This window comes from Mobula hypostoma, chromosome 16 (genome assembly GCF_963921235.1).
Source record: "Mobula hypostoma chromosome 16, sMobHyp1.1, whole genome shotgun sequence".
Classification (NCBI taxonomy): domain Eukaryota; kingdom Metazoa; phylum Chordata; class Chondrichthyes; order Myliobatiformes; family Myliobatidae; genus Mobula; species Mobula hypostoma.
The window spans coordinates 48,368,805-48,396,385 of NC_086112.1; the positions used below are offsets into that span (position 1 = coordinate 48,368,805).

The following is a 27,581-nucleotide window of genomic DNA, read 5'->3' on the forward strand; positions in this document are numbered from 1 at the left end:
TTGGAAGGCTTCAACCCAGTTCCGACTGGCCACAAGCCCACTGTGTAACATTGTCCCAAATTGGCACCAAGTCTTAAAAGCCACAATGATGACTTGTGTGGGAAACTTTACAGTGAAATCATAGAATGCGCTTTTTAAGGTTCAGAATCTTTTTAAAAATTGTTAAAAGACAGGGGAAAGAGTATTACACTGCATCTATCTCAAGTTAAACTTTTTTTTTGGTAATGCTAGGTATTTCATTCTTCAATAATCTCTGATCAAAAGCATCTTTTGGGGCATGATTTTTATCCTTCAATATCCCTATGGAAGTTAATTCATCGTTACACAAGGAAAAGAGAAGGTTTGATGATATTAAGTGAAGAGATTCACAATTTCAAAATCGTATTATGTGGCAATAGATTATTCACAAAATGAGCAAAGGATGCCACATACTATATCACAGAGCAGCATGGTAGTGTAGCAGTTAGTGTAATGCTATTACAGTGACACCGGTTCAATTCCGCCACTGTCTGTACGGAGTTTGTACAATCACCCCATGACTGTGTGGGGTTCCTCCGGGAGCTCCGCTACCATCCCACATTTCAAAGGCGGTACAGGTGAGCGATGGTTAGTAAGATGCGGGCATGTTACGTTTGCACCAGAAGGACGGTGAGCTTGCTGTCTGCCCTCACCACATTCAGACTCATTTCACCGTACGCTTCGATGTACACCTGCCAAACAAAGCTAATCCATCCGTCTCTCTCACTCAACTATGCTGCTGAGAGTCAACTAGAAGTCAGTGCTTCCCAATAAAATCGTTGTGTCTGTCACATAATGAGTGGACTTCGACCAAATCTTCAGCACAATAGCCGCAAGGAGACTGCAGGAAAGGAGAAGATAACACAAAACTAATGAAGCACCATTCAATACTGGAACGTTTTCCAGAGACTATTAGTGCCAATGATTTGACATGTGAAACAAATTTTCCAGGCACATTACCACAGTCTGTTCATGCACAGAACAAGGACAACATTCTTTTTAATCACTATGCAGTGGACAAGCTTGACATTTTTCTCTGTCCTGGCCAAGAGAAGGATTTGCTGTTAAGCAAGAAACATTCAGAACAAAAATTTAAATCACCTGACTATATAGCTGTGCAAGCTCTTAAATGGAATGGGGCCTCTATTCAAAAACATTTAATGGACCTCCAGAAAGTTCCCACAAGACGCATTTTGCATTGTGGGAATTCTCGACAATACCCTGAAGACCCTCATCACAAAAGTACCACAAAAAAATATTTCATTCAGTTTTAAACAACTGCACTAATAACAGTTTCAGGCTACAAAGAATATTCATTTTGTTTTAAAACAGTAACAGATATTTCAATGAAAATAAACATCTTTTGCTTGTAATGTATCTTTCTTATAGGCAGGACTTTAATAATCGCACAAAAAAAATCATTTGTATTTGAATATGCAATAAATTACAAGGACTAGGTAAACAAAACAAAAATCATAACTTATAGCATGCAAAATACTACACTCAACTAATATGCTCCTTGAATATATCCAATGCATAAAATATTAGAAAGAAAGCTGGGCAGAAGATGTTGTAAACGGTCTTTAAAACCTACAATGTCAAGTAACGGTAATTAAAAATTAAAAAGGACATGCTTGACAGAACACATCAACATTAAATGTCAACTGTGGCATGTTTCTGCTGTTGCCAGTGTTTGAATAAACTTATCTAAAATGGATAGGGGACCAAAATATTCAGACACATAGAAGTTAAATGTACAAAGGATGATGATTCACTAGCTACAAAGATCTATGCACTTCTCCACAAAAACCAATCGCTCTGGAGTTATTCCTTAAAATCCAAAATCTTCACATGCAATGGCAGCAAATAAATACAAGAGCAACCTTAAAAATTCCTCCCACTTTTATTAAAATAGCATGTCTCTCATCCACAAAGCCAGATTTTCTGAATGAACAAATAGGCAAAATGCATTCTATATTCTGTGTTTATAACTCACTGGAAAAACAGATGAAAGCTGCAAGTCAATAATTTGTAGAGAATACGGCACAAATTTTCATATCTGATCTCTTGCCTATTTTATCACCTGGGATTAGATCACCAAATTTACATTCATCATCATCAGGTGCCATGCCCAGTTTGAGCTTTGACTGCCATGGCCCACACACTCCTGTTTCGGGTCAAGTGGATCAATTCATTGGTATTCATTTCCAGTTCTCTGGCTGCTGTCTCCATCATCATTTGTCTTTGCCTTCCTCTTGCTTTCTTCCCTTCAATTTTTCCCATAATTACCATGCATTCTAACTCCTCTTTCCTAATGACATGTCCAATGAAGTTACATTGCCTTTTCATGATCTCATGTTATTTCTCTTTTTGTGTTTGCTCTGTTCATGACATCTTCATTAGATATTCATTTCATCCATGATATTCTTTGCATCCTCCTCAAAAACCACATCTCTGCAGCTACAATCCGTTTCCTCATGTTACTAGATATTGCCTAACATTCTGAGCCATATAACATAACTGGACAAACGTAACATTTCAGTACTCTGAGGTGGGTTGTCATGCCTAGTTTAGTATTGGTCAGTATACTCTTCATTCTCGTAAAGGTGTCTTTTGCCATCCCTATTCTTCTTTTGATGTCCAAGTGACACCTGTCATCTGATGTCAGCCAGCTTCCTAAGTAGCAAAAGTTAACAAGTAGTTTTATGTCTTCCCCATTTATTCTCAGCTTGCAGATAGGATTCTCCTTCTTTTTGGATATCACCATATATTGTCTTTTTGCAATTGATAGATAGACCCATTTTTGCACTTTCAACAATTATATCAATTAAGTTTTGTAGTTCTTCCTCCGTACTTGTAATTAACAGTGTCATCTGCGTATCTGAAATTATTGATGTTTTCACAGCCAACTTTGATTCCCAAGATGTCTCTTATTTTTTGTAATATTGTTTCACTGTACACATTAAACAAATCAGGGGAGAAAACACACCCTTGTCTAATGCCTCTCTTGATTTTCGTAAACTGACTCACATCTCCATCTATTCTTATAGCCGTAGTTTGTTCCCAGTACAGATTTCTGACTAGGCGAAGGTCTTTCGAATCTAGATCTAGAGTTTTCTGTAATATTTCAAATAACTTATTGTGCTTCACTTTATTAAATGCTTTTGTGTAGTTGATAAAACAAGTAAGTCTTTTTGCACTTGAATAGCTCATTCTGATAGTATCCTTAACATCAATATTGCGTTTCTTGTACCTTTGTCTTTCACAAAACCACATTGTTCTTTGCCTATTTCAGCTTGTATCTTACTTTTAGCTCGTCATCAAATTCTTAGGTATCTTGGTGATATGACTCATTAAACTTATGGTCCTATGTAATTCACATTCTATTGCTCCAGCATTCTTAAGAAGAGTGATAAATATGGATTTTTTCATCTCTTCTGGTATTATTCCAGTCTCATGAATGTCATTGATTAAATCTGTAAATTTTTCAATTCCATAATCTTCAAGTGTGATAATTTGTTCTGTTACTAATTCATCAGGACCTGCTGCCTTTCCTTTCTTCATCTTATTTATTGTATTACGAACTTCAGATTTTCAAATACTTGGACCTTCAATGTTTTTCTTAATTTCTGGTTTTTCAACTCGATTGTCTTCAAACAATTCCTGAATATACTCAGTCCATCTGTTCATAATCTCATCTTTTTCCATGAAATGGTACCGTCCTTTGCTTTCAAACATCCACCTGAAGAACAGAGGAGCTTTTTACCAGTGATATTCTTGATTTGTTGATGTAACCTTTTTGGATCAGGAATAGGGATTCTTTCTAATTGCTCACATTCCTGGTTTAACCATTCTTCTTTGGCTTTTTGACATAAGCTTTTAACCTTTTTATCTAAGGACATATTCTATAGGATCTCCTTTCTTCCATTAGATTTTTGATTTCATCTGTCATCCATTTATTCTTTGGGCTTTTTTCTTTTTTAGGAATCACTGACTTTGCTGATTCTACCAAGGCATCCTTTAGAGAGTCAAATTTCATTTCTACATGATTGCTATCGTCTTCAACAGATTCTATTTCTAGACTTTGAAATCTATTCCTTACTTGAATTGTAACTTTTTCTTAGGTTTTCTTCTTTAATTAATTGCAAGTAGTCAAGGGATTGTTCAGATTTTTGCTTCATTAGTTTTTTTTACGTTTTACTTTTACATGACATACTACTGGGTTATGGTCACTATTACAGGCTGCACCTGGATATGTTTTGCATTGAGTCACTGAGTTTCTAAATCTTTGGTTTATAGTAATAAAGTCCATTTGATTTCTGGTGCTATCACCTGGACTTTTCCAGGTCCGCAAGCATCTTGGATGGTTTTTAAAGTAGGTATTCCTAACGACCTGATTATTCATCTTGCACCATTCTATCCATTTCTCACCTCTTTCATTTCTTTCCCCTAGTCCAAATTTTCCTGTGGTATTTCCATCAGCACACTGTCCAACTTTAGCATTTAGATTTCCCATGACAATAACAATATCTTGAGATTTGCATCCATTCTTTGCCTGTTCAAGCTCTTTACAGAATTTATCTCTATCTTCATTTGTTCCATCTGTTGTTGGTGCATATACCTGTATCATTGCTAAATTAAATGGTTCTCCTCTGAATCTAACAAGGAGCACTCTTTCTGATATTGCCCAATGTCCTAAAGCACTTTTTGCCATGTTTTCATCCATAAGAATTCCTACTCTATTAGTATGGGATGTTCCACAAGAATAAACTACTGTTTTATTTCTTATCTGACATGTTCCAGCACCTATCCAATGAACTTCGTTAATTCCCATGATGTTAATCTTTGGTCTTTCCATTTCATTTATCACATTGTCCAATCTTCCTGCTTGATATAGGGTTCTTACATTCCAAGTGGCAATAATTTTCTTTTGTGTTACTTTAATTTTATGAGCAGTAGCTTGATGATGGTCGGGGATCCCCTGCTGCCCAGAATCAACCCCACAGAGCGAAACATCTTCGGAGTCGTCTTGAAGATCCTCTTGACGCTGTTGTTGTGTGATACATTTTGAGAGTTTGACCATGGTTTCCTTAGCAAATTGCAACAGTGGTTTGCTATTGCCTACCGTTGGGCGAACTAAAGAAATCGCCATTTCTCTTCCCAAATGCTCATCCGCCTACACCATAGCCGTTGACATTTGAGGTCCTAGCTCATCCGCCTTCTCCATCGTAAGTTCAGTTACTGAGCCTGCCGGATCTGCCGTTGGCCTTCGCTCATATCCTGAGCAGGAACCCTTGCAGGTGCGACTGTTCCGGGTCACAGCGGCCCTGGGAGCAATGAATGATTAAGGGGTAACTCCACTTTCCCCAAAGCTCTGGAAGTCCCCAATCAGAGCCTCATCACCTGTTGCAGTTTAGAGTCATACCCAGGACTGAAATTCGGAACCTACCCTGGCCTCTGCCTGTTTACTCCGAAACCTGTTGAGCCAAAGCCGTCCAACTCTGACTCAGTCCACTCCGACGATGGCCGCTTCGCGAGACAAAACTTTTATAGTGCGCTAGCTGACGGACTGTCTTCAGCTCCTCTGCTCCCAATTGATTGGCTGTTTAAAAAAAACTGAAAAAGCCCACGATTCCTCCTTCTCAGCTCTGACAACAGCCCACTCGCTAGGCGAAACTTTTTTTGAAATTTACATTACAAATTTGAAAAAAAAAATCCCTGAATTTTGCAGCATGTCATTCCAAACATATATGGGTTACAGTTGTAAGTTGTGACTGTCATCTCGACGCTGTGTGCTATACTTTAAAGCAGCACATCACAATCTTCACTAACTTGATTTGACACAAACGACACATTTCACTGTATGTCTCGATGTTCATATAACAAGGCTGATGTATTTAACCGATGGCTAGGAAGGTAACTCTCATCTACTAGGGGTTAATTTGACTAATTTGAGCTCTGAGTGCAAGCAATTAATAGACATTCTGAATCATACAATTGATTAACTTCTTAAGAATTTTCCTAAGAAATTCTGTTCAAGTTTGATTCTAAAATGATAAATGAAATATTTCTAAATACACTTCCCAATGAAACTGTCTTGCAAGACCTGCAAACACTGCATAAACAATGCATTGCATAAATATCTTAGTCTATTAGTCACAATATTTTCTGAAATTCTAGCCTTTTCCTCTTTCCTGCACTAATTATGTTGATACATATGAGATAACATTAACACTGCTGACTCTCCAGTATCTTACCCTTCTCTGAGCTCTTGATAAGACACATCTTAGCTATCAATCATGAACAGAGTCATAGCTAACTTCAATCACAACCATGAGCATAAGAATCAAATGGGAGATCACTTGGATGAGGGGTTCCCAACCTGGGCTCCATGGACCCCTTGATTAATGGAAGAGGGTTGTGCGTGTGCAAGTTGTCCTCAAGAAGTCAATAATCCTCTGTCTTGTTAACATCTAAGGAAGAGGTTTCTTCCCTGACACCAGGCCTCGAGCTCTTCCACCTCCTCTCTGTAGGCCATCTCATCATTCTTGTGATGAGCCCCACCACTGCCATGTCATCGGCGAATTTAACATTGTGATTACTAGGTGCTTGGCCATGCCAGTCGTGTGTGAGCAGAACGTACAGCACTGTGCTCAGCACACAGCCCTGGCGGGCACCCATGTTGAGGACGATGGGAAGGGAGGAATGGTTGCGCATCCTGACCAGCTGTTGGTTAGGAAGTCCAACACCCTATTGCACAGTGGTGTATTTAAACCAAGGAGTAGGAGTTTGCTCACCAAGATCTGTGGGACAGTATTGTTGAATGCCGAGCTGACATCCAGAAAGAGTATCCCCTGTTTTCTAAGAATGTCAGGACCAGCTGCATGACAGATGATATGGCATATGACTGGTTCTGTCAGTAAGCAAATTGGTGAGTGCGTAGCATGGCAAAAGTGGAGTTTATACTGTGCACCATCACCAGCAGTAACAACAGAGGTGGCCATTTGTCCATCAAGTCCGTGCCAATTCACTGTGATGTACAGACACTAGGAGGCCCGGTTCAAACCAGGTCAATCAAGCTATGCACCAGCAACACTTAACATCTGCTCCACTACACAGTCTTAAAATTAGCTTTTTGTGTTCCTGATCAACAGCTTGATAACGCTAAAATTAATAGGTTAATGAAACCATATTATGTAAACACCATTGATGCCCATTTCAGGGGAGAAAACCTGCAAATATGCAAACTCATCACGAGGTTAAAATTTGCACACGGTGTAAACATTCGTCTTCCGATTTAGAGCGAGGAGGAGCAAGATTGCAAGATACAAAACGTCTGGTCTGTTGGGCAGAAACTGACAAACAGAAGAGCAAGAAACTGAGTGACACAGGGGGACAAAGGAGCCTTGGAGAGGATGTCATCAGGTCATTAAAATGATAGCAGGACAGGTAAATAGAATGATGAAAACAACATACAGGATCTTTTCCTTTATTAGAAAAGGTGTAGATACAAGAGCAGGAAGACTATTCTGGGAGGTAGGTGACACAGTTCAACTATCAAGTACATTTCTGATCATAGCACTGGAGAAGGAACAAATGTTTCCAATGACATGGCTCAGACCAAAAAAAAAGTAGCTATGACATACATTTGGGGAGGGTGACATTTTTTGGAACACTGGAAGCTGACTGCTGATTTAATTTGAGGTGTATAAAATTGTGTGTAAAGATAGAATAATAAAGTAAATAAATGGATAATTTGCACTGCTTTTGTAGTTCATGGTAAATTTTGTCCTGCGCTGCTACAAAATAATCAATTTCATGACGTGCATCAGTGATGATGCACTCGATTCTGACAGCCATAATATCAAAGAATTAGAAAAGATACACTGTATGGAACGTTACTCCCAACTCAGTTAACCTTCCAAAGTCTCCTCACAAATGTATGGAGACTAGTAACGAGCTGCTCCACAAATTAAGGCTGATTTATACTTGTACGTATTAGCTTGCACCGTAGCCTACGCAAGTGGGCTACGGCGTTGTGAGCATTTATACTTGTGTGTCGGTGTGTCTGCGTCTCTCTGCAATTCACTGCCAAAACACTAGTTGGCGGTGGGGTTTCTATGCCACTGTGTTGAGTTTCTTTGTGTTGAAACTCAACACGAAGAAACTCAAACTTCAAACAATGGCGACTGAAACTGAAGGAGGGTGAATTTTCTGTACTTGTCCGGCCACTGAGAGACATGGATTAGGAAATGCATTTCAAATATTTTCAGATGTTGGCAGGTAGATTTGACGATTTGGTTCATCGTCTCCAACCATTTATTTCGCATCAGTGTACGCACAGTATACTCAGATACTGACAATCACTATTCGAGTTTTAGCTTCAGGTGGAAGTCAACAGGCTATAGCAGCTAGCTACAAACTGGCGTCAAGCACAGGGTCCTCCATAATTTCAGAGGTCTGTAAAGCTTTATGGAAAGCATTGCAGCCAGAGTTCCTTCCCTGCCCTTCAGTCGCCCAATGGGAAGCTTCTGCAGCGTAGGAGGAAGTGCAATGCTACCAAGCAGACCAATCACAGTTGTTGCGGTCTGCGTCGCTGCGACGCGTAGTTACATTTTGGGAGAGGTGCGCATTAGGCTATGGCGTAGGGTACACAGCTACGCCATACCTGCAGCATACATTTGACGCACAATATAAATCAGCCTTTAGTTAAATAACAGTCTGACACTGTCCTCTTCACAGAATCAGAGTGCCTGACTCCTCTATTACTATCCTGGGCTACACCCTTCCCCAAAGCGACACACCAGAGTGGTACACCAGCAAAGAGTGGCTCAGAGGTCCTCAACATTGAATCCAGAACCTACGCTGTCTGAAAGCATCATATTAGACAAGGAAATCTCTTGACTGATACCTACCAAACTCCCTCAGTATAGAGATTAGTTCTCCTCCATGACAAAAAACACTTGAAGCACTTAAAATAGCAAAAGGACAGAATACGGACAAGAGTCTTCAGTGTCTGTCGCTATCAAGTAAAACTCACCAAAGCTTGGCTCCCAGCTGTCAGACTGGGTCTACAGCAGGTGCTGAGTGAACCAAGGCCAGGAATAAATCCATTTAATCTCTTCACCAAACTACCAATATGTTCAGGAGGTATTTCTGTATGTTTGTGGTCCTCTGCTGCTCCACCCTGTCCATTTTAAGGCTTGATGTGTTGTGCATTCAGGGGTACTCTGCTGCTCATCATGGTTATTTGAATTTTTGTTGCCTTCCTGTCAGCTCAAGGCACTCTGCCCTGTCTCCTCTGACCTCCCTCATTAACAAGGCACTTTCGTTCACAGAACTGCCACTCACGGGATTTTTTTTGCTTCTTGCACCATTCCCTATAAACTGTAGAGGCTGTTGTACGTGAAAACGAAAGATCAGCAGTCTCTGAGATATTCAAACCACCAAGTACAGCACCACCAATTATTCCACATTCAAAGTCACTTAGATCACATTTCTTCCCCATTCTGATATTTGGTCTGAACAACAAATGAACTCTTGATCATGGCTACATGCTTTTATGCGTTGAGTTGCTGCCATGTGACTGGCTGTTTAGAATATTACACATTAACGTACAGGCACACCTAAAAAAAAAAAGGCCAGAGTGCATCTCTGTTCATGCATTAATAATAGGGGTAATCACCCCTTGGAACTTGTGCAGACAAAGTCCCATGTTTGTAGACTACACCCACCATTGAATGACACATCTCCATCATGCGAGATGAGACAGAAACAAGATCTAACAGCTCTAAACTGGGTACCCATGAGGCTCTCTGGATAATTCAACAGCATCAAAGAAAAAGGCAGAGCATTACAAGCCATAAGCTCGTGGTCCTGCACATCCCTCATTGAACCGTTACTGTCAATCCAGGGGATCAACACTGATCCAATGAGCTCGGAAGGGGATTCCAGGATTGATAACTGGCTTGAACTGCCAAGTTGATGAAGCTGTAACACTGAACTAACTACATGCATGCTACAAACAAACAAAACTAAACACAAATCTAATTGATCCCCAAACCCAACTCCAAATACAAGCCCCGCCCCATCACATCTATCATGAAAAATGGCAAACTTAAATGGGAGAAGATGATTCAAATACATTTCCTCCTTACTAATAGCAGGGCTCAGCATGTGAAAGTCGAAAACTGAACTTTTACAACATGTTCAGTCAGAAATAGTGTGTTGATGATCCAACTTGGCTTTCTCTGCACATTCCTAACATCACAGAAGTCAGACTTCACCCAGTGCAAGTTATATCATTTACTATCAGGTAATAGCTGTAAGGATTGGACATGCCAAAGACTACAAAGGCAGACAACACAGCTTTGGTACTGAAGACCTATGCCTCCAAAACAAACTTCCTCAAGTCAAGCTGCAATACAGTTAAAACAGGCATCCCATCCACATAAAGCAGGGTAAAGGCACTTTGGGAAATTACTCAAAGTTCTGATGAGCAAGTGATGAAACCATCAAAAATGCTATCAAAAAGCATTTACCAGCCAATAGCTTGATGCTCAATATAGCTTCAACCAAAACTACTCAACTCCACATCATGGACTAAATAGCTGGATTCCAGATGCCGATTTGAACAAGTGTGGCATCAAGGAGCCCTGAAAAATAAAACACTTCAGTGGCTGGATGAAGAAAGATCGCTGTGGTTGTTGAGAGTCAATCATCTTCAGTTCCAAATATTAATACACTGGAGTTCCTCAGGAAGTGTTCTACAACTAAGCATATTGTGCCTCTTCATTAATAATTCAATTCGTACCTCTTCAACAAATGTAGTTTGCTTTGAATAAAGCAAGATCTAGACAACATTCTGGCACAAACTTAAAAGTGGCTAATAACATTTAATGACCATATCCTAGAGCAGGGGTGGGAAAACCTTCTGAGAACATATGCCCATATTAGCGATGATCTTTAAACAAAATTCTCTCGCATGCCATGGTAATTCTGAGCAGACATTATCATTGACTAATGAAAACTAATTATGGACTTTTTTTTAATAAGAGAATGAATCCTATTGTTTTTTATGTGCATTCATTGCTTTACTATTAAAATACAACAGATTTAAATAAATGAAGCATTTTAGAAAATGATTAATCTTTTAAAAAGATAATTGAAAAAATATAATGTGTAAATAGTATTGGTATTGGAAATGCTTACTAGGTCTGTGAGGATTTCAAAACATAACAACCAACATTACTCGTCCTCGCAACTGTCCAGTTGCCACCAAGCCAGATTAGATGTTTCCTGTGAAAATATCTCATTGCTCTCGAGTTGTAAAAAATAATTCACTACTTCATCTGACAATAAATGTAATCATTATGTTATTATGGATGGAGGTTTAAAGAATCAAGGTGTGGCCCCCGTGCCATGTGCCACAAAATTTGTGTGTGCCTTCTTGGGCACGTGCTATAGGTTCACGACCCCTGATGTAATGCAGGATCTAGCCATTTGCCTGGTCATTGAATGGAATTAGCATTATCAAATATGCCTGCATCAGCATTCTGATGTCACCATTAATCAGAGGCTAGATATCCCCCACTATCACACTGAAGACCACGTACAAGTCGGATGTGTGATGGAATAGTTTCTGCTTTCCTAGCTTTGTGCCAACAACGTAGAATCTCAATATTAAGCACACAGTATTGGGGGTAAGGTATTGATGTGGATAGAGAATTGGTTGGCAGACAGGAAGCAAAGAGTGGGAATAAACGGGACCTTTTCAGAATGCAGGCAGTGACTAGTGGGGTACCGCAAGGCTCAGTGCTGGGATCCCAGTTGTTTACAATATATATTAATGACTTAGATGAGGGAATTAAATGCAGCATCTCCAAGTTTGCGGATGACACGAAGCTGGGCAGCAGTGTTAGCTGTGAGGAGGATGCTAAGAGGATGCAGAGTGACTTGGATAGGTTGGGTGAGTGGGCAAATTCATGGCAGATGCAATTTAATGTGGATAAATGTGAGGTTATCCACTTTGGCAGCAAAAACAGGAAAACAGATCATCTGAATGGTGGCTGATTAGGAAAAGGGGAGGTACAACGAGACCTGGGTGTCATTATACACCAGTCATTGAAAGTGGGCATGCAGGTACAGCATGCAGTGAAAAAGGCAAATGGTATGCTGGCATGCATAGCAAGAGGATTCGAATATAGGAGCAGAGAGGTACTACTGCAGTTGTACAAGGCCTTGGTGAGACCACACCTGGAGTATTGTGTGCAGTTTTGGTTCCCTAATCTGAGGAAAGACATTCTTGCCATAGACGGAGTACAAAGAAGGTTCACCAGATTGATTCCTGGGATGGCAGGACTTTCATATGATGAAAGACTCGTTCGACTAGGCTTATACTCATTGGAATTTAGAAGATTGAGGGGGGATCTTATTGAAACGTATAAAATCCTAAAGGGATTAGACAGGCTAGATGCAGGAAGATTGTTCCCGATGTTGGGGAAGTCCAGAGCGAGGGGTCACAGTTTGAGGATAAAGGGGAAGCTTTTTAGGACCGAGATGAGGAAAAACTTCTTCACAGAGAGTGGTGAATCTGTGGAATTCTCTGCCACAGGAAACTGTTGAGGCCAGTTCATTGGCTATATTTAAGAGGGAGTTAGATATGGCCCTTGTGGCTAAAGGGATCAAGGGGTATGGAGGGAAGGCTGGTACAGGGTTCTGAGTTGGATGATCAGCCATGATCATTCTGAATGGTGGTGCAGGCTCAAAGGGCCGAAAGGCCTACTCCTGCACCTATTTTCTATGTTTCTATCCAATAACAAAGCAGTCTACATAATGGGAACTCTGTCCACCATCAAGGTATTCATTTCCTCTTCTGCTAGCACACTGTCTTCAGTGCCCATCATCTTCAAAATGTAGAAGACCACTAGCTTTTATCGAAGCATACAATGAAATGTGTCAGTTGCATAACAAACGACACAGTCAAGAGGTTTGTGCTGGGGGCAGCCCGCGAGTGTCGTCATGCTTCCAGCACCAACATGGCATGCCCACGACTCACTATCCCTAACCGTACATCCTGGGAATGTGGGAGGAAACCAGGTACTGCAGTTACTGGACTACTCTAAAATCACTTCCTAAACCTGTAATCTCAGCCACTGAGGACAGGTACACCACTAGCATGAGAACACCACCACTACTGCAGACAGTTCTTTAAATTGAGCCCCATCACCACTTGTTCTTACATCATCTCCGGTAAATGGCAAATTGGTTTATTATTGGCATGTGTATTGAGATACAGTGAAAACCTGTCTTGCATACCATCCATACATAGCAATTTGTTACAATAGAGCATTGAGGAAGGACAAGGTAAAACAACAACAGAATACAAATTAAAATGTTACTGCACAGAGGAAGTCTAGTGCAGGTAGACAGTAAACTGAAAGGTCATAACAAGATTAAGGTAGGTTGTAAGGTCAAGAGTCCATCTTATCCAATAAGGGAAATATTCAACACTGTGGGATGAGTTGTCCTTGTGTCTGCTGGTAAGTACAGTGGTTAACTGGGCCATCAGTTAATCAGAGCAGCTGCCTGTTTGGGACAACTCTTAACATACAGAAACTAATTGAGAAAATGGCCAGGATTTCCTTCAAACACTATTCCCCTTATTTGGGACAGGAGACTGTTGCTGAACAGTTTCCAACTAGTGTCTAAGGCTATTAGATGCTTCACAGCGCTTATGGAAGGTTTTAAAATAGCGTCAGTGGCATGTGCTTATATTATCCATTTAGACCGGCAGACGCCAAAGCAGTGATTCTTGATTATTTTTAATTGATTTAAAAGAATATTAGACCCTTCCCAAGATGCCACGAAAAAAAGTGATATCAGCCAAAAAAAATTACCCTTCCGGACCAAATTAAAAGCCAAGCACCAAACATCAGTCATCGTCAGCCGTCAGAGATTACTGGAGTGCCAATATCTACAATTGCACGCTTGATACATCAGCAAGATAAATTTCAAGAAGAATAAAAAGAAATTGTTGGCTACTGGGAAAAGCATTAAGCCTAGCTGCTTTAATGGGCTAAGAAGGGATTGTTCACCTATTTGCACCACGTGTCTGCACTGAGTTTTCTTCATTTACAGTCAATAAAAAGAACACGACAGCATACACTGGATGAATTCCTCCACTGATAACTATTAGGAACTAATGCACAATTTTATGGTAGTGTAGTAGTATTTTAATTTGTTCTGTATTTCATTTAAATATATAATTTATTACTCAGATAAACAGTAGTTTGCCTTTTTTATACTTTCTTTTCAAAACAACTTCCATGAAACTTCAGTTAATTGGGACAACCCCTTAACTGGAACGAAATGTACTGACATATGCCAATGTGTCTCAATTAACTGGAATCCACGGTCCTTTCAGGTTTTTGTACCTTCTGCCAGATGAGAGGGGCAAGAAGAATGTCAGGGGTGGGTGGGGTCTTAGATTATGCCGGCGGCTCTACTGAGGTAGCGAGAGTCCATGGAGGGGAGACTGGTTTCTATGATGTGCTGAACTGTGTCCACAACCTCATATGGACACGGGCAAAGCAGTTACCATACATAATGCATCAGGATAGGTTGCCTTCTATGGTGCATTGTTAAAAATTGGTGAGCATCAAAGGAGACACGCCAAATTTATTTAGCCTCCTGAGGAAGCAGAAGTGCTGGTGAGCTTTTTGTGGTTGGACTAAGGGTAATGGTGGTGCTCACTCCTACGAACTTGAAACTCTCAACCTCAGCATCATTGATGAGGCAACAGGAACGTGCACAATGCCTTTCCCCACTCACCCCCAAATTTCATAAAGGCAATGATCAGCTCTTTTAGTTTTGCTGAGATTGAGGGAATGATTGTCGTCATGACACCATGTTACTTGGCTCTTGATCTCCTTTCTGCACTCCGACTCATCTTTATATGAGATATGCCTCACCATGTTGGTACCATCTTCAAACTCATACATGGAGCTGGAGCAGAATACGGTCACGCAGTTGTGAGTGTACAGAAAGTAGAGACGGGGGTTATGGACGCAGACACGTGAGGTGTTAGCACTATCTACCAGTCGAAAGCCATGGCTCCTGTGTTAGTTATCAATTGGCCCATTTGAAGAAAGCTACAGCCCTTCCATTCACTCCTTCTGCCACGGTACCAGCTTCTGGCATCAAGGATCCTCTAGCAAATGAATGTAGTGCGTGGGAAGCTCTTGCTGGTTCACCAGCAGACCGTGGATCGTGTGAACAGTGCCAAGGGGAGTTTGGAAGTGTGTGGCAGAAAGGGGACCCGTGCGCACTCTTATCTGTGTAATTTGAAGTTTCAGTGAATGCTTTGGTGAACATTGTAGCGTTCTGGCTTTGTTGTGGCAATAAATGGTTGAAAACCCAACCATCACAAACAAGAGAAAATCTGCAGATGCTGGAAATCCAAGCAACACACACACACACTCAAAGTGCTGGAGGAATTCAGTAGACCAGGCAGCATCTATGGAAAAGAGTATCATCGACATTTCGGGCAAAAACCCTTCGTCAGGACGCTTGAAAAAACATATCCAGAGTAGCTGTCTTTATCTTCTTTACCAAATCCGCCAACCTAATTCCTTGCAACAATTAGGGTAGTCTGCAACGATTTGGTAAAGAAACAGAAGATGAAAACGTTTAAAACTAGAAGTAAGAAAGAGACCCCCCCCCCCCCGCACCTTCCCCTCCCCATGTGAGGAGTGCTGAGTCCCCAGGGTGGACTGATAACAGTGCAGGATTTGGAAATCTCGCCAACCTAATGGCAGGCCACGACACACCGGTGGACCGGTCAGACAAGTTAGATCCACGCAGGGTAAAAATGGGACACCACATTGTACCTGTGCTGTAACAAGGTCGGGTTCCCAGTTAGGAAGAGGAGCCAGAGGGGAGATTTTTGACTCCTGGCGACCATTATAAAGGAACAGTGTGAGACGATTTCATGGAAAGAGCAAAAAACAGAGAGCCTTAAAAACGAACTGGAAGTGCTGAATCAGCAACGCATCACTACGGGAGGCTGCCCAGTCAGCGTTGACCCAGGCTAAGGAAGTGGAAGACAAGGGTACCTAAATAAGGGCAATTAGAATCTGCCTGAGGGGCTGTCTGGTTACCAGGACCTGTTAAAAGTCCGAGCCATGATGCTGCCGGGAGAATTCTGGCATGGAGATGGTGAAATGGGGATATCTGGCTGATGAGAGTGGGGAAGAGAGGTTAGAGGAGAGTGCTGTAACTCCCCTTCACAATGACCACCCTCCCCATTATGCAGCAAGCCAGTACAAGCTAGACAAGTGATTGTGCAATCCCATTGCCAATGGGTGCTTCAGCTTGGGCCCCTCCAACCCCCCACAGGACGGGGGAGGAAGAGGAACATGCGGTGGATAGGATAATGCGCCTCTCTGGGACGACAATTATTAGCTTTCCACTAAGGAACTGGCGGACATAGGGGGGGATATAAAAAAAAAAGCCAGGGGAAGGAAGGAACAGAGGGATCTAGGAATAATGGTGCATAGTTCCTTGAAGATGGAATCTCATGTGGATAGGGTGGTGAAGAAAGCTTTTGGTATGCTGGCCTTTATAAATCAGAGCATTGAGTATAGGAGTTGGGATGTAATGTTCAATTTGTACAAGGCATTGGTAAGGCCAAATCTGGAGTATTGTGTATAGTTCTGGTCAACAAATTATAGGAAGGATGTCAATAAAATTGAGAGAGTACAGAGGAGGTTTACTAAAATGTTGCCTAGGTTTCATCTCCTAAGTTACAGAGAAAGGTTGAACAAGTTAGGTCTTTATTGTTTGGAGCGTAGAAGGTTGAGGGGAGACTTGATAGAGGTGTTTAAAATTATGAGGGGGATTGATAAGAGTTGACGTGGTTAGACTTTCTCCATTGAGAGTGGGGAAGATTCAAACAAGAGGGCATGGGTTGAGAATTAGAGGACAGAAGTTTAGGGTAACATGAGGGGGAACTTCTCTACCCAGAGAGTGGTAGCTGTGTGGAATGAGCTTCCAGCTGAAGTGGTTGAGGCAGGTTCGATGTTGTCGTTTAAAGTTAAATTGGATAGTTATATGGACAGGAAAGGAATGGAAGGTTATGGGCTGAGTGCAGGTCGGTGGGACTAGGTGAGAGTAAGAATTCGGCACGGACTAGAAGGGCCAAGATGGCCTGTTTCCGTGCTGTACTTGTTATATGGTTATAAGGGGGAAAGCCTCTGGCCACATGGCCATTGAGGATAAGGGGTGATTTTATCTAATAGACAGATGGGATGCCTGGGGTGGGGGTGTCATCCCATCACGCGATAAATAACACTGAGAATGCTGCCCCCTTCATGAGTGGATAATGAGTGTTTATGGCATCGAGTTTCAATGGCAGTTAAGGTTAAGTACCCCTCCTTTCTTGAATGGGAATTTAAGTGTTGGGAGGAGCTTTGTACAGCAGAGGAAGGGACTGAAGCCCTTTGCCACTGGGCTTTAGTCACAGGTATGTACAATGGTGGAGGTGACCCCCTGGAGTCTGTAGACTAACCACATCCATGGTGGGGTACTAGGCTGAAACAAGAACTCCCCATTTAAAAGGGGTTGAAAGGGGATATTTTAAACAAAGCCATCAGATTGTTCTCCGTAACTTCCGCCACCTCCAATGGGATCCCACCACTAAGCACATCTTTCCCTCCCCCCCTCTCTCTGCATTCCGCAGGGATCGCTCCCTACACAACTCCCTTGTCCATTCGTCCCCCCGATCCCTCCCCACTGATCTCCCTCCTGGCACTTATCCGTGTAAGCGGAACAAGTGCTACACATGCCCTTACACTTCCTCCCTTACCACCATTCAGGGCCCCAAACAGTCCTTCCAGGTGAGGCATCACTTCACCTGTGAGTCGACTGGGGTGATATACTGCATCCGGTGCTCCCGATGTGGCCTTTTATATATTGGTGAGACCCGACGCAGACTGGGAGACCGCTTTGCTGAACATCTACGCTCTGTCCGCCAGAGAAAGCAGGATCTCCCAGTGGCCACACATTTTAATTCCACATCCCATTCCCATTCTGACATGTCTATCCACGGCCTCCTCTACTGTAAAGATGAAGCCACACTCAGGTTGGAGGAACAACACCCTATATTCCGTCTGGGTAGCCTCCAACCTGATGGCATGAACATTGACTTCTCTAACTTCCGCTAGGCCCCACCTCCCCCTCGTACCCCAGCTGTTACTCATTTTTATGCACACATTCTCTCACTCTCCTTTTTCTCCCTCTGTCCCTCTGAATATACCTCTTGCCCATCCTCTGGGTCACCCCCCCCCATCTTTCTTCCCGGACCTCCTGCCCCATGATCCTCTCGTATCCCCTTTTGCCTATCACCTGTCCAGCTCTCGGCTCTATCCCTCCCCCTCCTGTCTTCTCCTATCATTTTGCATCTCCCCCTCCCCCTCCAGCTTTCAAATCCCTTACTCACTCTTCCTTCAGTTAGTCCTGACGAAGGGTCTCGGCCTGAAACGTCGACTGTACCTCTTCCTATAGATGCTGCCTGGCCTGCTGCGTTCACCAGCAACTTTGATGTGTGTTGCCATCAGATTGAAGGAAGGTTTCAAATCTGTGGTAGGAGTTGCGTGTAGCCAAGTGTGTAAAGTAGATGAGCAGAATTGGATGGTGGAGGTGTCATCCCCCCCAAGCCCTCCCCCAGTAACGGTTCCTCCCATCTCTCGCAGGATTGCTATCTGCTTCACTGGAGGTTTTACAAAAGGCTAAAGCTGACCTGCAGTGGCAGCAGCGGGTGGTGATTCCTCGCCCCACTCGCGTTGGGGGGAGGGGGGCTCATTCACCCTGAAACCTCCCTCTATGATCAAGTGTGAATGGCTTGCACCTTTCAAATTAGAGAGTGTACGGCCACGTGCGAGTTCACTTGAGTGGGAACATGTGTACGTGTGTGAAGTGAGTGCAAAGACTGTCATGTGATTGCTCAATTGATAGTGGAAGTTTGAATCAATCCTATGCTCAGCATAAAAGGTGACTAACTGAAATATTTTGCTACTCTGTGAAGTGAATTTGCAGCTCTTATATTTTAAGGAGGCTGTACCGTTAAGAGGTTGTGTTAATGTGTTAAGGTGTCAGGAATCCACCCCACCGCCCCCCCCACCCAGCCATTTTTTTCTTTCCTTTTATTTTTTTGGAGCATGTGTTAAAGCTTTTCCACTGTGGAAATTAACTGTTTATTGTTTTGCAGTTGCTTGAAGGTTCTGAAGAAAGAAAAGTACAAGCACTGATTTTTGTTCTGTTTTATCTGTGTTTTTAGTTTATGTTCCTTTATTTGTTTTCTATGGAATTGATTTTAGAGAGAGACCTGGATTCCACACTGAGCCATGGAATACAGGTTAAGGTGATGGAAATCTATGCATCTCTATTGCAGATATGAGGCACCCACATTTCAGAGGGAAATGGGCATTTGGGGTAATTGCTTGTTGGTGGACAGTTAAATTGGGAATTTGGAATTGATATTTTGGAAGACTGGAAGATTTGGGGAACAATGCTAAAAGTAGTTGTTTTTGCCAACAAGACTGCTTTGTGTTTAAATCCCCACAACTAACTAGGAGGGAATGCATTTGTCTACTTACATTGCAGAATAACAAAATGGTGGACGTTGACGGCAGTGGTGATGACCTGTGACCCTACAACATGCTCTTGCTGATGGTATACAGATATGCAAATCCCACTAATGTTTCAGATTGAAGACTCCAACTTGTGTGGCAGAAGGTGTGCCAATAATACCAATTCCCTTTGAGGAAAAGGAACAGGACTTTTGGAGGGGCTTGGTTACCTTACCCAGCTATGGCCTTCTGTTTTGGGGAAAGTGCTGAGGAGGTAGTCCATTCCAACCAACCTCACCATGGCCCTAAAGAACTTGAGCTTGAGTAACCTCCGGTAGAGTAAGTGCTTTAAGGCCTGGTATTTCCCTGCTCAAGATTTATCTAGTTGAAAGCATGATTTCCCCACCCAACAAGGCAGGGAAAGGAATGTTGGTGTAGTTGATGACCACAGGTCCAGTCACTGGGACATATCGTGGGACAACTATTTCTACGCCAGATAGCGCTGTGAAGGTAGGCAGTGAATGGTACTTATTGGATATGCAGCTCCCACTGCTCTCCACAGGGTGGTATGCGTGCTGCTGTCCAGGATTTGTTGCACTGTACATACATCATATTAGTGGCCTGGATGATCAGCGAATTAGAGGCGTATCACAGGGGCAGGAAGGGGCTGGATGATAGCTTTTCCCCCTGGAATGGTGCGGCCAGGTTGTCCCAGGAAATGATGCTGCATGGCTTCCACAATGGAGATAGAGGCCTATGAGACAGCCACGGCGTTTGAGCAGACGGAGAATGCATTAATCCAAGTACTGGCCAACATGGTGGCCATTCGGACGGTCACATTGCAGAATCGAATGGCCTTTAATTATGGGCTTGCAGAAAGGAGTGCCTGACGAGTCAGGGAACGGTACTCACCTGGTTGACCACATCCGATAGTCAGTGAATGCCTAATTCCAATAATAATCTACAAAATATATTCAGTTGCTTGCATAGACTAAGCTGACATCACCAGCTAAACCTGTTATATACACCGAAGCCATGACACGGGAAGCTGGCTTTTAGGAACACCTCTACAGATTCCTACCCAAACTGTATGCCATCTAGCCGTTAAAAGTAAAATCATTCCTTCAGTGTCACAGAACAGCACTGTAATAACCACCAGAAAGACTCAATCTCACCTTCCAAAAGGCAATTAAGAAGGAGCAACTGATGGCCTTGACAAAACAAAGATTAAAAACAATTTTTTTTTATAAAAAAGAGTCTAAACTGAATGCTGGGCTGTTCAGTGCTTACCTGTAGGATTCTGAGCATGTTGCAGAGTAGGAAACCAATTGCACCTAAGTACCGTACAAGATCCCTTTTGCATTGCGAGAAATATGCTCAAACACAAGAGATAACGCAGCAATAATGAGTCAGGCAAGAAGAACGCTAGTACATTCAGAACATGCCGTGAGGCAAGAAAAATGCACTCAGAATTAACAATTTGATTTCAGCACACAAGGTTCAATGCTTGCTTCTCTTCAGTCTGTGTGATTGCAAGACCATCAATGCTATTCCAAAATGGCTATGAAAGGGCATGAATTAGCCAACAGGAAGGTGGGGGAGGTGGGAGGGATGATAAATGAGAAAATCCTGACAGTAGGCAGGCATCCAAACCAAATTCTATCTATTCGCACAATGAGAAAAGCATTTTCCGAGTATATTCAGTGCCAAAGATTACAAAGTCCCCATACATATGCTAAACAGCATTTTCTACTAACATAATAACATTCTATTGATGAAGCCATTTATACAAATGCTTCGCTTTCCTAATCAACTTCAGGAATCTATTCAGTCAGCCGTGCCTACATCCTCAATCAACATGAGTGGTCAATTCAAGTCCATACAAATCATATCTAGACCTTGATTTTAATAAATAGTACTGCCTGATTCACCCATCTTGCTTCCAGATGTACAGGTGTTTTGAGCCATGGACTAGACTTGCAGTTTATTCAAGGTAAAGAAAACGCAACACATTCCACAACCATTAGCTGGATCGGCAGATGAACCCTCTCAAAAGTTCTGTCCCCTCATATCAAGAAAGTGCAAAAAGTAATTTACAAAAATGTTTTTTTTAATTTATTTTCCTCTTTTAAGCTGAAATATGCTGATGTCTGACCCTTTACCCAAGCAACTGTCCTCTGGCACCTCAACTTGCATCCAGCAGTGTTATTTGATCCTAATGAACATCATTAAAAAGGCTGACCCTGTCACACACAAAAAAAAATCAATATCAGGCCATCAAGCTGATCTTTCTCTCTTTAGTTCAGTGATGAGGCCAATAAGAGTGCCATTAACAATGATATTAAATAATGTATAGAATTAATGATTTTCCTCTGTGATTACAATATTTAAAATGCTTACTAGGGTGGCAGATTCTACTCTGAATAAAGATTGTCTATATTCATGTCATACAAGTGAAATTGTACCTATTAATAAGTCAATTCAAAGGTGATTCTTCTCTTAACAGGAAAAGTACGGGATGAACTTCCTACTTCACAAACAGCTCCATACAACCAGATTTTTGCATAAACAAGCCAAGTTGCCACAGAAAGGTATTCCTGAAGCAGCCCTTTCCTAAGCAACCGTTGAATATTGGTGGGGGTATATACAGTATGCTGGACTTACAGGGGGGAAAAAAACCCACAATTTTAAGATCTGCATCAAGGTGAAGCACAGCAGACACAGGGTCAAAAGGCCAGCCGTGAAATGATGCCAGTGCCAGAATTCAGAGGCAAAGGACAGTGCAAATGAGCATCAGCACATGGTAAACCATCTCCCGCTATTAACCCCAATACTTAATTGACCTGACACACTTCCAGGTAGCCTCCAATACAAAAGTGCGACCTACACTACAGCCATAACAGAGTTCTGCAGAGATTTGAGGAAATTCAGTACTACATCATTCATTGATTCGACAAGGTGATCATTTGCTTTATCAAAGCATTTATAAAATAAGAACTTTAAAGGAAAGAAATTGAATAGCGTTGAGACAATTATATGAGACAGCATCCGTTATTAAGGACCTCCAGCACCCAGGGCATGCCCCTTTCTCACTGTTACCATCAGGTAGGAGGTACAGAAGCCTGAGGGCACACACTCAGCGATTCAGGAACAGCTTCTTCCCCTCTGCCATCTGATTCCTAAATGGACATTGAAGCTTTGGACACTACCTCACTTTTTTTAAATATACAGTATTTCTGGTTTTGCACATTTTTAAAAAATCTATTCAATACATGTATTTGATTTACTCGTCTATTATGTTTTATTCTATTTATTATTATTTTCTCTCTCTGCTAGATTATGCATTGCATTGAACTGCTGCTGCTAAATTAACAAATTTCACATCACATGCCAGTGATAATAAATCTGATTCTGGGTCTGACAATTACAACACACAGAACCCAAGAACAGAAAGCATAACTCTGGTGAAGGAGGAGATGCACAAAATGAGATCTCAAGGGAGACTGGGGGGTGGGGGGGGGGCAGTGGCAATAATGATTGGAAGGGAGTTGCAGAGATAAGACCAGGCAAAATCCACAGACAGATGCAATGTTTTGAGAGAGCACGACACAGGTCAATAAGGATGGACGACAGGAAAGCAGGATTTGGGATGGATGCATTGATCATCTTTTTTAAAAGAAGCTTTAAACAAAGTGTTTAATGTATATTCAAAAGCATTTTCACGACAAACATAGCATAATTCAAAAAGTGTCGGAATACCAACCAAGTATTTGAATTAAACAGGGAAAGTGTCATGATTACATACTGACAAAGAATATCTGATGGGCTTAACTCCAATTCAAATGTGATTATTTTTCATGTTTGTAGTGAGAAACGATGTAATTATTACAAATATATAAACTGTAAAGAGATTGAAGGGTTTTTCATGTAACCATGCTCTCTGTCATAGCTATATATTCCAGTTAATTGTTCTACAACACAAACAGTCCAGTTATCAATGACCTTACTGTACATGGAAAAGCTGTCTCCAGTCAATAGCCCCCCACAATCACCCCCACCCCTTCTTACCACCCCCCCACCCCCCACCCAAGCAAGGCACGGTGAGATCAAAAACCTCAAGCATCAAGGGAATAGATGCAAGTGACATATCTCACCATCCCAAAGGCACAGTCTGATGGAACTGCCATACTTTGCCTTCCTTTCATCATTTAGTCATTATATTCCAATAAACTTAATAAAATACATTTATTCATCAGCAAGTTTGTGGATGGTTATAGCCGAGGCCAATAACTGAAATTAAAAGGTGTAGCATCAACACTGCTCCTTAAATGTTCATCTTTATAGAATATTGAATTTATTCTTAAATTTTACATAATTTGTCAAATTTACATGTCTTTATAATGGAAAGCTGGTGGGTAACTCATTAAATTTAAATGACAGAATTAAATGTTCAAGGGATCAGAAAGCCAGGTCAGTACCCTTCTTGGAAATAACATTTCAAACATATTGCCTTTCAGTAATATTAATAAGATTTAATAAACTTTCCAGAAATGTTTACACATTTGATACCAAAAGAGGTACGTTCAGAAATTGTACACTTTTGCATGTAAAGCAAATCAATAAGCGAGCAATCATGTTTATGAAAGATCTGTAACTTTCCGATTCCGTTCGCATCTTAAGGCACCGAGTGCAAACGGCTGAGGCTCCAGATTTGGTCCTGATCAAAATATTAATTGTGCAGTGCAGAGACCTCAGTAACTTTTGATTTGTATACCAAGCGGTGTTTTATATAAGTCCCTCCTTACTTATATTTCTTTATTCTCCTCTCCTTGCAATAATCTTATCTCCAAGCCCCTCTCCACCCCAGCCAACCATTTCAACAGCAACCCAGAAGCAAGGCAAGTGACCTGTTCCTCAGTCTTTGTTGCTGTGGCATTCAAGCTGCCGAGTAGTCATAGCAAGCTCAGCATGCATTCAGACGAAAGCACCTAACAGCAGCCTCAAACGCGCTGGCTAAAATCGCTAACATACAAAACCGCTGGGGATTGCTAACATAATTCAGATTTAGACCGTACTGCAATCCTTTTATCTATAACATAAAATCAACATGAATCTCATATTAGAAAAACCCGCTCCTAAGGTCCCTTAAAATAGAAAGCTGTAATCCAGGAGATATTTAATTCCTTACAGATATACTAATGTCTTCCACACCGAAAGTGTTACGGTTAGAAGCCATAATCTCTACGCGTTGAACTGCAAATTTTGAAAACAATAGTTAATGCAATTATTGCAAAAATCCAACCCTCCGTTTTCAACACATTTCAATAAATAAACGTCGAATCCGTTCCACAATAAAAGCAGTTTCAAAAGCTTCAAGGGCTACCCATTTTTATCTCACGTGTTCCAGCAACATTGGAGTCACAAAGGTAAATGTTTGACCAATTGTTTACTCAAAAGTGCACTGACCGTGTGATTCAAATTGATCCCATTGCACTCACAAATGTGGTTGAAACTATCTATAAATTTATTCAAAAAAGGTTAGAACATTTGCGCGCCAACAAACAAGAAAGAGCAACAAAAGTGTGTCTCAATAACTCAAAGCTGGGGCTTTAAATTGTAAAGAGGGAAAACCCGAGGGGTGCGAAGTCATTTCGGGTTCAACAAAACTTTAAATAAAACGTGGGGTGGGGGGGGAGAGATTGAAACACTGCCACGCCGCGAGACGCTGCACTTGCTTTTCTAGCAACAACTAAAAAAAATACTCAAAGCAGCCGAGCATGCAACAACTTACCGGAAAAAAAACACGAGGAGGAAATGTGAAGCTATTTCAGCAGGTCTCCTGCTGCAACAAGTCCAGGTTCCGCCTCGCACTATGGCCGCCGTGAGCCGGGCTGGGAGTTGGTCTGACTCGGCGCTCAGTGGCGAGCCAGCTGCAACCTCAACGAAAGCAAGTGCACTGCACCGATTACAACCCCCACCGTTTTACTGCATCCTCTACAATCTGCAACAGGTCGATATCTCTTTTTTAATTCGTAGTGGGTTTTTTTCCCCCACGAGGTGTCTTGAAAGACTAGACAGAGTCCGGCAGCGAAGCAGAGATAAAGTTTCGGCTATTTGAGACAAATCGCAGCTGCAACCAGCACGATGGCTGATTAGTTCATCTTCCACCCCCACCCAACGTACGCCCCCTTTTGCTTTCAAGTTTCTTGCCATCCAAAGCCAATTGTAGCATGTGCAGTCTTCCTATGCAACTTCGATTTTAAAAGCGCTTTTTCAAATTGAAATGACCATTTGCCAATGCTCAATATTACTTAAACGGCAATCGCCATCGGAATTATTTTGGTTGTATTTTTAAGTAAGAATATGTAGTTATTTCTTTATTTTACTTTTCTAGTTATTTTTAAACACTAGATTCATGGACTGTCACAAGGAGAGGACCGTAAACTTGGACATCTATCGAAACTTCATATCATTCCTACTGTGTGATACAACCAGGAGTGGGGTTAGGTTGTTCACCTAGGTTGTCATTGCCAGGTCAGTGTCAGATTGCAGCCATTTGCTAGCAGAAGCAATTTCTAGTTAACTAGTAAAACGATCATTATTACATATTGCCCAAAATCTCAAATGTAAAGTTAATTCACCGTGGGAAATGTTATCAATACCTTCACCACAGATACAAACAGCTCTCCTTCCAACCAGTGCCTGGTCAGTGCACTCCAGCCCGGCAAGGCGTGGCTGTCTGGATGTGTGGAGTTCAGGATGGGTTGGGTGTATATTCTGTGTCAAACATTTTGGTTTGGATGGGGCTAGGTCAGAATGTCCATGGTTAGGGAAGGTATGTTTGGAAAAAAAAGACCCCGTTTGTGGTCTTGGTTCCAGTTCAGGTCAGGTTGTTCTGCCAATGGGTAAGATGTTACTCCCAGTTCTATAAATGTGAACTATCACAAAAATCAGTCCTATTCACTGAATGAAATGATGTAATACATCCCTCAGCAGTTCAGGCCCCTGCTGTGGAGAGAGCAAACTGGACTCAGGAAACATAATTAACTCCTCATGTATCAGAACTGAAATCGTTTAAAACATGTCCATATTTTCAAGCAATATAGGAGATCATTAAGGCTATGCTGGCTCATCAGTCCCATTCCTCCACCTTTTTTTTCTATTACCTGTTCTCACCCACCCCCTAATTCTATCAGCCACCTACACTAAGGGTAAGTTACTGTAAGTTGGGTTGTATGGGGTGTCAGGGAGGGGTAGCACCTCTGGTGGGGGAAACATGTCGCAACCTTTTCAAGGTGGTTAGCCCACCTTTGGTCCCCACCTGGCACTCAGCTCTCACCTGTGGCTCCCTGTAGCTATTTGCATGCGACAGCGGCCACACCCCAGGCAACGGCTTCGACAAGCCGGCTAAACCAGGTGAGGGTAGCCGACGGGTCTCAAACCCTCAGTGAGATAGGGAGTTGTCTATCCCAGCATGTGAAGACAGACTCCAGCAGATTAAGCAGGCTAGACCAATGGAAGGTCCATGGGTCAAGAAGGCGGTCTCTGCAAACGTTGTGGAATGTGGAGAGCAGGACAAGACACAGAAGACGTCCTGGTCATCTACTGCGCCTAGTCCCATCTCCAGCCGTCTCGACTCTTGTCTTGCCACTGGATCCAGATGAGAATTGGGAAGGGAGAGTGAGGCTGACGCCGCGCAACTCCCCCTCACTAGTCTCAACACCATCGTCATCATAATGGTGTTGAGGTCTTCATCGACGACAACGATGGATGAACAACAAGTTACTGCAGTGAATTCAGGCAACAACTAGCTCATCCCTGCATGTAGAGGAAAACCACCTTGGGAGAACATGCAAACTCGACGGAGTATGCATTGAACCCGGAGTCAATTGAACTGTTCAGTGCTGAGTTAGGTAAAGGATTAGGTATGAAAGT

At 42.0% G+C, this 27,581-nt stretch overlaps 1 protein-coding gene across 4 annotated transcripts in view; it reads right to left on the minus strand.

Moving 5' to 3' along the window:
• Positions 1-25,781, minus strand: part of sema4d (sema domain, immunoglobulin domain (Ig), transmembrane domain (TM) and short cytoplasmic domain, (semaphorin) 4D) — a 212,286-nt gene extending 186,505 nt beyond the window's left edge. For 3 of the 4 annotated variants that reach the window (XM_063068913.1, XM_063068914.1, XM_063068907.1), the window contains exon 1: positions 25,438-25,781. The gene's annotated coding sequence lies outside the window, so the exon portion shown is untranslated. Of the gene's footprint in view, positions 1-20,936; positions 21,222-25,437 lie in introns of those variants that run through there. The other variant, XM_063068909.1, reaches the window with a different exon arrangement.
• Positions 25,782-27,581: the final 1,800 nt, after the last annotated feature.